Genomic DNA, 11,526 nt, shown 5'->3' on the forward strand with positions numbered 1-11,526 from the left:
ATGCAAACAAGTTTGCCCCTCTTGATAGTACGGCCATCTATCCTAAACCCGATCATAAACTTCTCTACACACCTATGACCGGTGAAATGAAATGCCCTAGGTTATACCTTTGCCTTGCGCATTCTATTCCATCTCCTTCAATATTGATGCAACACATGTACCAACATGATCAACAATGATATGATCCACTTCATATCATCACGTGATTATATTGGTTCATCGATCTTGACTTTACTTGCTCTTCACCGTTGCCATCGTCCATCGGTGCCAAGTCTTGCTCAAGTTTCACTGCCACGCGGTCCATCACTCCAAAGCCTTCGACTTGCCCTTCACGCTTGCAACCGGTCCATCAAGCTAGGTCTTGTATTGATCTTCTCCACCTTGATCACATTACTCAATGTTATATCTCATGTGCATTTAAGCTCCTTCATCATCACATGTGTGAGCTTTGCAACATCTCCAAGCCATTTTCACCTTCATGGCATATGTTGCTCACACACATGTACCTGTGGACTAATCACCTGTGTATCTCACATAAACACAATTAGTCCACCTAGGTTGTCACTCAATTACCAAAACCAAACAAGGACCTTTCAATGACCCAAGAAGACAAGCTTCCCATGACGTCCAGGGGCTGGGCGGCTCCCAAGCCCATACGTCAGCCCCTGGAGCTGACCTCCTTCGCCACCAAGAAGACTCTAGAAGGTCCACCTGGGGAAGGCCAGTCTAAGTCGACATAGCTTGACATGTAGAGTGTCAGAACAGAGTAGCCGGATGACGCCCAAGGCTTCTTTGGCTCCACAACACCACCACGGTCCACAGAGCGCTGCTGCAAGACCCTCCTGGATTTTGGCGCATGTAGACCATAGACTTATCTCCCCAAACCACCATGTACCCGACCTATCTTATTATATAAGGGATAAGATCAGACCTAGAGGGGGGAGGACAATCCAAGACAGATCATTCCAATCCATTCCGTCCGCTCCTGCTTAGCACCGAGAGCAGGGCAACCCAGAGAGGGGCACCGAGAGCTCCTCCACTGTATCCCGTCGTCTTCCTCCTCTTTGACGAGGGGAAGGCTCCACCAGCGGCGAGGCAACCTCAGGATTAGCATTGAGGTAACCCCCTACCAAACCCCTCTTTACACTCTGTTGTAACCCCCCCCCCATTTTGGGTGCTTTTAAGTATAAGGATCATTAGCTGCTAGACGTAGGGCATCGATTGGCGTGAACCAAGATAAACCGTTGTGTCCTCTCTATGATTCTTATGTTCTTGAGTCCATCCGAGCCACCAGAGACCCATACTCTGACACCGACTCGAACAACTATGTTTGTCGCGGTTCTGACCCCACGATAGCTAGCGTGCTAGGTAGAAGGCAGCATCAAGTGCGATTCAGGCTCTACGGTGGCCAGAGCCACCTGCCTCATCACCAGAGGAAGTGGCACCGCCCTAGACGGTGGTGTCCTCTTCCCTGGTGAGATCTCCGTCATGGCCGGCGCCTTCTCTCTAGGCTAGGTCCTCAACTTTGGGAGCATGGCCTACGTCACCGACTCTCTAGGCTAGGTCCTCTTCCCTGGTGAGTTCACCGGAGGAAGCGGCACCGCCCTAGCGAATGGCTTGTTTATTTGATTAAGCATGAAGAACAACTTTTTTATAAACAAATATAAAATATAACTTGTATTTAGTGCTTAAATAAATTCGAAGTGCAACTATTGATTTGGTGAATATGTGTTGTTCCATGGTATTTCTGATAGCTCAAAGATCGAATTCCGTTGAGTCGGCAAACTAATGATTTGTGTTTAAAAGTGCTATCTTGGGTGAATTATATAGTGGAACCTACTTAAATAGCGCTTTAATATTTTATTCCATGAATTAGTATGAAGTATGGACTATGTCATGCTATATTGTTAGTTGAAGTCAACGAGGTTTAAACCTTGTAAAAATTAAGACAAAAGTGTTAACAGGTGTTAAGTTCTAACGAGTCCCTCATCAATTGCTAGTCAGGGATGATATAGACGATGCTACTTTGGCATTTAAAATTTAACAAAAATGATTAAACAATATATCCATGTTTTTGTATAGTTTGATGATTCACTGTGAGTACCTTGGCTTGGTGTAGGTCGTAGGTTGGTTTGATGTTGCGGGGTTACCCAAAAATATCCTGAAGTTCTTTCAAAACGCGTTGTAACCCATGTGTCGGAACTCAGTTCGTGAACTGGTGCCTGAGTGACGAACCCAAGTTGGGCGTGCCATGCTCGTGTGTTAGGCCGTTGTGCTGTGCAAAGGGTCGCGTCGAGGTCGTGGCTGTCGTCGTCGGGTCATCGTGGCGTTCTTCTGGCCTTTTAATTCACCTACCGCGAGCAGGCGCCGCTGCCGCCGCGGCAGGGCCATCTAGCCCCCGGGCTCTGCGGTGATGGTGAAATTTCCCTGCCACGCCTCGCTTTGAATAGCTACCCACCGTAAGTGAGCCCCGCTCACATCCTTGCTACTGCCCACACTGCCTGCCCGCTGAATTCTTGGGGGCGCTGAGCTCACCCCGCCCACTCTCAGCCTCTCCAGCTGCCTCTCCCTCGCTACTGTTGTGTTCACACCCAACATGGCCATGAGCTCAGGGCCACGCTCATCATCGTTGTTTGCCGCTGCGCCTACCGCCACCACAGCCACCTCGCTTTCCTCTGCACCCCGCTCGTGCCTGCCTTGGCTGGCTGGTCGAGTGAGTCGCCGCCCTATCCGTTGGCCATGGCCGCGCACGGGCTGGCTGACTACCGCCCACTGCTGCGTGATGCGCAGGGGCTAGGCGCCACTAGTGGCCATGGCTGAGCCGCCGCAAACCACCGCTGTCGGGCCAGGGCTAGGTACGGGTGAGGCCGACGCTGCCGGTGGCCACCCCACCTGAATCGACCTCGCTCCGGTGCTCCTCTGCTCTGCTCTACGGCCGCCACTGTGCGTGGTCCTAATGCCTGGCACCGCCTCCGGCCGTGCCATGGCTGCCTTGGGGTCACAAAGGGAACCGCACTGGGAGTCGGCCATCCCGATGCACCGTGGCCGCCCGCCGCTGCCCCCGCATGTCCTTCGGTAGGCCTTGCCAAGTTGCACCGGCGCCGCCCGGTGGTCACCCATGTGGGTGCATGGCTAGGGTGCCTCGGGCCACCCATGGCCATGCCGCTAGTGCCCACGGGAGCGGCAGGTGCCCTCGCTGCCCCTGTGCACCGCCTCCATCATCGCCGGTCACCCCTGTGTCGATTCGGCCACCGGCCGATTTTCCCCTGCCCATGCTATGTTTTGAGGAAGGAGAGAAGGTGAGAAGTGTGATTAGGAACTAATATAGGGTTCTAGGTGTAAAATACGTGACTCACATGAACAATGCTTTTGTACTGCGGAATGATTTGGTAGAACTGCAGGGTTCTTTCTGCATAAGTAGCGCGCTCCTCTAGGCCTTGGCCGTGTGAGCCGTAGCCGGCCTTGGGCCGCTACCGCGTGCGCACCGGTGGGCTACTAGCCTGGCTAGCTGGGCCACATGTGCCTGGGCCTCTTGGCTGCCCAGCGTGGGCCGAGTTGGCCGAAGCCGGCCTAGGTGCCCTTTTCTTTTTCTAGTTTTTGTTTCAAATGGCTGAAACTTATAGAATCCGTAATAAATCAAATAAAAATCATAAAATGGTAAATCTAGTTTTGTTGAACTCTACATAGATTGTACTACACTATGAACACATAAAATCATATGCTTTAGTGCAAAATAATTGTCTTAAAATTACTCTAGGGTTTGTTGTAATTAATTAAAATAGTTCTTATGCTCCAAATACTATGAAACTTTTATAGTAGCATAACTTTGTTATGTTTGTACTCTAGTAAGAATTTTATGTTCAATAGGTACTAGATGACTGGAGTATTAATTTAGCTTGTGAATACTAATTTAATGCTTGAAATAAAATTAAAAGAAAATAGAAATATAAAATGTATGTCCTTAGAATATTATTACTATAATAGTACTTTAGGACACTTGTTAACACCTTGGAATTGTATAACTAAAAGCACTTGTTGGGAAATGACACCTTTCTTGACGATGTTGATGCGTAGATTAGAACGTTAGTCATTAGAGCTAGCTTGTTAGTTCGTAGTATGTACTCGGTTTTAAGAGTTGTTGTTGCATGGTTAATTAACTGTTGCATCATCTCTGCATCGCATTGCATGCCATAATAGGGACGATGATGGATCGGGGAGTCATCTGGATTATCGGAAAAGATGGTGTCTCGATGATCATGTCACAAAGATGGAATACTGACTTTTGGTTATATTTTACCCAGGCAGCCCTGGTGCATAACCCCTACTTTTCTGCACTTTAAATTATATTTGTGCATTAAGTTTTAAGGAGTTGAATGAAACCCACTTGCATATATATATCTTTATCCTATGAGCCTTACTAGTATGATAGAATCGTGTAGATTGCTATGCTACAGGACTCCGGTAGAAGTCGAATGATTGCCTGTCACTCGCGAGAGATAGGAAATATATTACTGTATTATTATCACTCGGAATATATAAAATGGTGGAAAGGACAAATAGAGACCAGGCAGGGAGATGGTTTGGGTATTGGTGGGTGTAAGAGGTTGTGTCCCGCGGCCAACGGGGCATAGCTTGGTTACACTGTTTTCCCTGTCTGTGTCAGTTAAGGACCGATCGTTGCATTGGACTCTAGGCAAGTCACAGATTTATTATCCTGAGCACATACTTGAGTATGGGAGCGAGGAAGACTTGTTACTCTCTTGTCATGGGTTCCGGCTCTTTCTGGACTGACTGTTAGGGTGATTTTTGGGTGGAGGTCCTTGCACCGCACTGAGTCTTGGACTTAGGGACAGAGGCTTGGAGTCCTAGTTTGGACAGGGACGTGGACCACGTGATAGGACGGTAGTGGGTTGGTCCTGCTTGTGCCTGGGGTACAAGTGGGGGGGTGTTTTGGGGGTACCCAGCTGGGCACATTGATTCACAAATCGCCGAGCAATCCGGTACGGCTTGTCTAAAATCTCGCATCGTAGTAAGAAGTGAAAGATGAAAGATAGTAAATTGATTTTGATTGCTTAGCACCTGCTTGACAGTAGCATAGGTGCTTACATAGAATGGTTAGTTAATGAACTAATGAGGACTGTTAACAAAATCGAATATAAGGACACACATTTAGTAATGCTCCTGCAGATGCAATAAACCCACAAACCAGATAGCTTTGCATATCCTTGGAGTCTTTTCTTTCCTCCTATCGGGTAAGTCTTGCTGAGTACAATTGAGTACTTAGGGTTTTATTTCCTCCTGTTGCAGGTGACAGGTGGATGCTAGAGCTGACCCTTGTGTGTGGGTTCCTCTTGGTGGGCTCAGAGAGGATTCCTTTACGCTGTGATCTTAGTTTTCATTTATAACTCTTACTAAATATTTTTATAAATAGAAGATCTTTAATCTATTGTCATAACTTATATACCAATGCTTTATCATGTCATGAATAGATAATTATTTCTGCTATCATTATGATCACATGTTTATATTCCACTGTAAATTAAATTGTTCATAACTCTGATAACATGATCATATTCCGCTATTATAAATAATAAACATTATACTCCGATGTTACATGGAAAGTGATGTAAGAAATGGTTAAAAATATTGTAAGCTTTATTCTCTCATTTATGATTCTAATGGAAAAATGTGAATTTTCACGTTCTCCCTTGGGGTGTGCTCGACAGAACTGCGTAATTTGGTGTTCTCCCTAGGGTACTTAGTGTCTAATGGAAGACGAGTACTCCTGGGAGGCATTAGATTAGGAGGTTCTGCCACAACTCCAACATGCATGCCCTACCGATGGGCGCAAGCGGCGGCGACTCCTCTAGCAGCAGCCCCGACCCTCCATGGACCAGGGGCGCCAAGCCTCAATAGGAGCAAAGGCGCAAGCCTTCCCCTTGGCATCCTCCCATGCACCACTAGATCGGTGTCAACCGCGACGTCTGTGACACCATTGACGCCAGGCGCCATGCTCAGGCGTAGTCCCGTACTCCTGGGCAGAGGGGCGAGGGTGCCACCGCGGATCACTTCGGCCCTCGGCGTTTGGGGCGACGATCCGAGCGGCCCCTACCCCAGGCGGTTCTAGCCTCCAACGCACATCTCCAAGTATGACGACGAGATCAACCCGAACCATTGGCTCGAGCACTACCGCCTCGCCATGAGGGCCGGGGGTCCGACAATGACTTCATCGTCTAGTACCTTCCCCTTCTCCTGTCAAGCTCAACCAGGGCTTGGCTCAAGTAACTCAAGCCCGGCAGCATCCGCTGCTAGGGAGACCTCTGCTCCGTCTTCATCGGGCACTTCTAGGGTACATACACTCGGCCCGGGAACTCATGGGACCTCACTTGATTCGTTTGTTCTGTGATGTTTAGTTAGGTTTATTTTATGGTTATAATTATGTTTGTATGGTTTGTAAGTCTGATTTCTTTTTTAAACCCGGGCTAAAACTTGTAACTAGTCTTTCTCCATCATACTAACTTCAAAATTGATTATTTTTCTCTAAATTTTTTAAAATCATGCTCTATCAATTTATTGTGTTCTTACAACTTTCATTTTGCTCATCTTTTCATGTGAATTTGTTTTATCAATTCAAAATTTGATTCTCCAAAAATGGCAACTTCAATCGGCATTTTGAAGCAGTAAATGAATTCAGCTGGGAAATTCCTAAACATAAAAGTTGTAGAACATTTCAAAATCTACAACTTTCATTTTGGTCATTTCTTCATCCGATAAAATGGTTGTAAACATTGTTCAAAATTTACATCTCTCATATAGTTTCAGAGATATGTAAATTTTGAACAATTTTTACTACAACTTTATCGGATGGAGAAATGACCAAAATAAAAGGTGTAGATCTCAAAAAGTTATACAATTTTTTAGTTGGCAACTTTTTCATTTGCAACCATTTTGTCAAGGAAAACTATTTTTGAATTTCTCATATTTGAAATTTAAATTTTTAAAATGTCCTCAAATGGAGAAATGACCAAAACAAAAGTTGTAGATCTCGAAAAGTTATGGAACATTGTAGTTGACAACTTTTTTATTTGAATTCATCTAGATGACGATAATTACGGCTAAGTACTACAATTCATAATATTTCAACTAAGTACTGCATTTCCCATTGTAAAAAATGTAATTATAATTTATAGCATACGTTTTTAAACATTTATAGCATGAAACAAAACACTTATCAATTGTATATGAAAGAAAATTTGTATTGCAATTTTTGGAGCTATATTTTTTTACTACCCAATTTCCAATTTTCAGCCTATTTATATAAAAGGATATAACGAACTGTTCTATGGGCGAAAAACGAAACTGCCGAGTAGTAGCAGTTTCATCGCATGCCAAAATTTGGCTTTAGTTCCAGATTGAGCCACCACCCTAGACTGAAAAATCTTTAGTCCCGGGTTATGGTTTAAACCGGGACTAAAGGTCCTTTTAGTCTCGGGTGGTAGCTCAACCTAGGACTAAAGGCCCCCCTATATAATTGTTATGTCTATTCTTCTTCCTCCCAACTCCCAATTTTTCGATCCCTGGACGCCACGCCCTCGTCCTCCTCTCTGGCGCGCGCCCTCGCCCTCGCCGTCATCCGCGCCTGCACCCTCGCCCTCGCCGTTGTCCGTGCCGACGCCCTCGCCCTCGCCGTCATCCGCGCCTGTGCCCACGACCTCGCCGTCGCCCGCGCCCTCATCTCTGGCCTCGCCCTCATCTCTGGCGGCGCCTTCATCTTCGGCCTCGCCTTAGTCTTCGGCCTCGCGCGCCCTCGCTGCCACCACTAGGTGAGCAGTGCCAACCACATGGATCTCATCCCTTCCTGCTATGTGAAACCCAGCACTCAACCATGAAATATATATATATATATTGATATAAATTTGCTTTAGTGATATATATTTTGATATATATATGTGGAAAGATGCTGAATTTTGATGCATAGGGTTTATTGATGCAAATTTTGATATATATAGACTTATAAAAAAATTGACTTCAGTGACATACATATATGAATTTTGATATATTAACTTTAGTGTTTATGCATTTTGGTATATGATAAATATTGACTACAGTGATTTGAATTTTGATATATAGGGTTTAGTGATGTGAATTTTGATATTTGTAGACTTATGAAAAAAATTGACTTTAGTGATATGCATTTTCGTGTATGAAAAATATTGTCTCTAGTGATATGATTTTGGATATATTGACTTTAGTGAGAAGAGATGGCTGGACGTCGTCTCCCTCCGCCGGAAGTCATAGGTTTCAGCGGCTATGTAAAGTGGATGGGATTTGATCCAGTGTTGCCAAATGTACCGTTTAATCATCCAAGCATAGTAATCAACTCTATATGTTTCCAATAAATTAATGTGTCAAATACGCTTGTATAAATATATTTTCTAATACGTATATATATATGTGATTCTTAAATGTACAGTAGGTAATTGACCCAATCATTTGGTTTAAAGAGACACTCTCAAATTTTAGGGTACATGCTGTGGATGTTTAGTCCTTTCATGTAGATAATGGTCCATTAATCCAATGTTGAATTGGCTTTTCCATCGCCGCTAGGAGGGGTGAGGTGTTGTACATATCTCAGAGATGGGAATAAAGGCACCCTAGCAGACTGTTGCACAAAAATATGTTGTCATTGCGTGTGTAACTAAGCTTACGAATATTGGGTACACCCTGCCTACACTATCCTCCGTGCTGATACAAGCTATAAATGCGGACATGTGTCATGATGTTCAGTGCTTTTGTGCAAGCATTGCTTGGAACAACTTAAATGATGTGGTAAAGTCGAAGTCAAACTCATAACTTATATCTGGATTTGTTGTTATATGTTGCAACGCTTGGTTCTCATAACCTTTTTTTTCTGCCAACACTTATAGGTTGAGGACTATGACTTAACCTATGCAGGGTGCAGTTTTGAAGCCATTCTAAACCAGACAATGTATCGATTGGGTTATGATTGAAAATATGCTCATGAATGGCCAACACTCACTACGGAAGGATTTCAGGCAAAGCTACTTGCGACTAAGAGGGGAGATCCACCGACTTCTCAGGCACCGTTAAACGTCGTTAGTAGATCTTGTGCTCGTAGTTGTGAAGCAAGGGAGAGTGCACTAGTTAATGCGTTGGTCTTCATCAATGATATTTTTGGATAACACGTCGGTGACCTACACTTCACCGAATTGAAAATACGAGAAAGTCAACTTCATTAGGTAGTAGTGGTGACATACTATGTTTGCATGAACTTTGGGGGGTACTTGGACATGTAGTGTATAATGACTTGGTTTAAATTTATTATGGTTTGTACGAAATTTGATTGTGGGATGGATGGTCATTGTAATATACAACATCTTACTTAATTAGTTTCACTCTTAATATGTGTGTACAATATTCAATGCAAAGAAACGGTAAAAGGAAAGAAAAGAGATAGTCTTGATTGGTTATAATATGTGGCAGCGCCTGGGGCGGCCCGAGCTAGAGCCGCCCGTACTCTCGGTTGGTATTACCAACCGAGACTAGAAGGTCCAAATCAATTCCGGTTGAGGGGACCGAGATTAAGTTCCGGATACCGGGACTAGAGGGGGGCTTTCAACCGGAACTGAAACCCACTGCTACAGTAATGGTGCTAGCGCTCGATGACACTGCGGGACTGCAGGTGAACTCGCTTAAAACACCCTGCCTTTGGCCGGCTATTGCTACATGCGGCACAGGAGCAGCACAATGGCGGCAGCGGCGTGTATGCGTTCTTAGCTAGGTTAATGACCCTCTGGCCAGTAATTAGCTTTTATAAGCACGTTCACCGGCCAGCCGCATGGGCCATGTTGGGTTCGTGGGCCAAAACTGAATTGCTCTTGGGCATTAGCTAGCAGTAGGCAGGCCAGGCAATGGGGACGGCGGCCAGGTGGCTTCGGGGCCCTGGCGGCGGTGGAGGCGGCCGAGCCAAGTCGGAGAGGGTCTGTCGCAGCCGTTCTCGTCGGAGCTGGAGAAGAAAACGGTAGGGAAGGGGGAGGGTAAGAGGGCACGGGAGGATCTCGCCGGAGCTCCGCGGCGGCAGAGCTCCGGCGAGACCCTACCGTGCCGCAGCAAGGTAGTGGGCGGCGCGCGGCGGGGGAGCGGGCAGGCAGGACGCAGGACGCGGTTGGAAGAAATAGCGAGGAAGAAGTTGAACAACGAGTGGATCAACTGGGGGGCGTTGAATCTTGATCCAACGGCTAAGATCGTCACCTGAAAAAAAAATCAGGCATATCTCTATCTCTATCTCTATCTCTACCCCTATAATACACCACTTCTAATTATCCTACAGCCACCAAACAAATCCCACCTCTACAGTCATGGCCTAAACTACGTCCACCCCACAAAACGCACACAGAAAAAAATGTCATTAAAAACGTGCGCACTAAATTAACTCTCACTTATTCTCTCTCCTTACTCAACCACATCCGACGGCCGATATTCTTTGGATCTCCCACCCTGTGTCTCCGCTCCCCTAACCCGCAAGGCGTCGCATGCGTCTCCGCTCCCCTTGCCCGCAAGGCCGTAACCCCTTCACGAAATCACGCACGAGCGGGGAAAATTTTTTCCGTACCAGCGACGGCGACCTCACTCGTAGGTGCGGCGGCGGCGCTCCCACTCGCAGCGACGGCGTTGATTATTAGAAGGAGCGCACGGAACTTAAAAAAATAACCCAACCGAAGTCTCTGCTCGTAAATCTTCACGGACTCACAGTCGCGCGTACCATTGCGGCGGCTCGCCGAAATCCGGCGGCGGCTCCTCGCGCAGTCGCGCTCGCAGCGTGCGGCTGCCTGCGTCGTCCGGATCCGGCCTCCGGTGGCGCTGCGGCGGCTCCCAGCTCTCAATCGCCCACTCCCTCTCGGCCTCTCCCATCTCCCTCCCGGCGGCCTCCAAGGTCCCGGTACGGCGGATCCGGCCAGGGGTGGCACTGCAGCGGCTCTCAATCGCTAACTCCCCCTTGGTCTCTCCATCTCCCTCCTGGCGGCCTCCAAGGTCCCGGTACGACGGTCTCTGGCGCTCCACCTGCTGGCGTGCTCGGTGCAGCTGCCGCCTGGTGTCCTGTGCACGAGCCACCTCTGCCGCGAGCCAGCGGCAGCGACCAGGGAGGAGCCAGGCAAGGACTAGCGAGGCGGCCTGATTGCACGGCTGCAAGGTGGGCAACTCTCTGTAGTCTGAAACTCTGAATTGTGATGCGAGCAAACTCCCTGTAGCTGTAGTCTGAAACTTTGAATTTGCATATTACGATGTGCCATTTTCTGTGTAGCTGTGGTCCATGGTTAGTCACTTCTTGAGCAAAAAAATTTAACTGACATTGCCGGTATAGTTCTGTTTGGTGTAGCTAGGCTCGGCTTGTGAATCCCTCAGAGCCAAATGTCACAGGATGTTCGGTGTAGTTAGGTGCAAGTTGTTTTTGTTCAGTTCTGAATGCCCAAATAAGACAAGTTGTGAGTGACACCTACCTCTTTG

This window comes from Miscanthus floridulus, chromosome 8 (genome assembly GCF_019320115.1).
Source record: "Miscanthus floridulus cultivar M001 chromosome 8, ASM1932011v1, whole genome shotgun sequence".
Lineage (NCBI taxonomy): Eukaryota > Viridiplantae > Streptophyta > Magnoliopsida > Poales > Poaceae > Miscanthus > Miscanthus floridulus.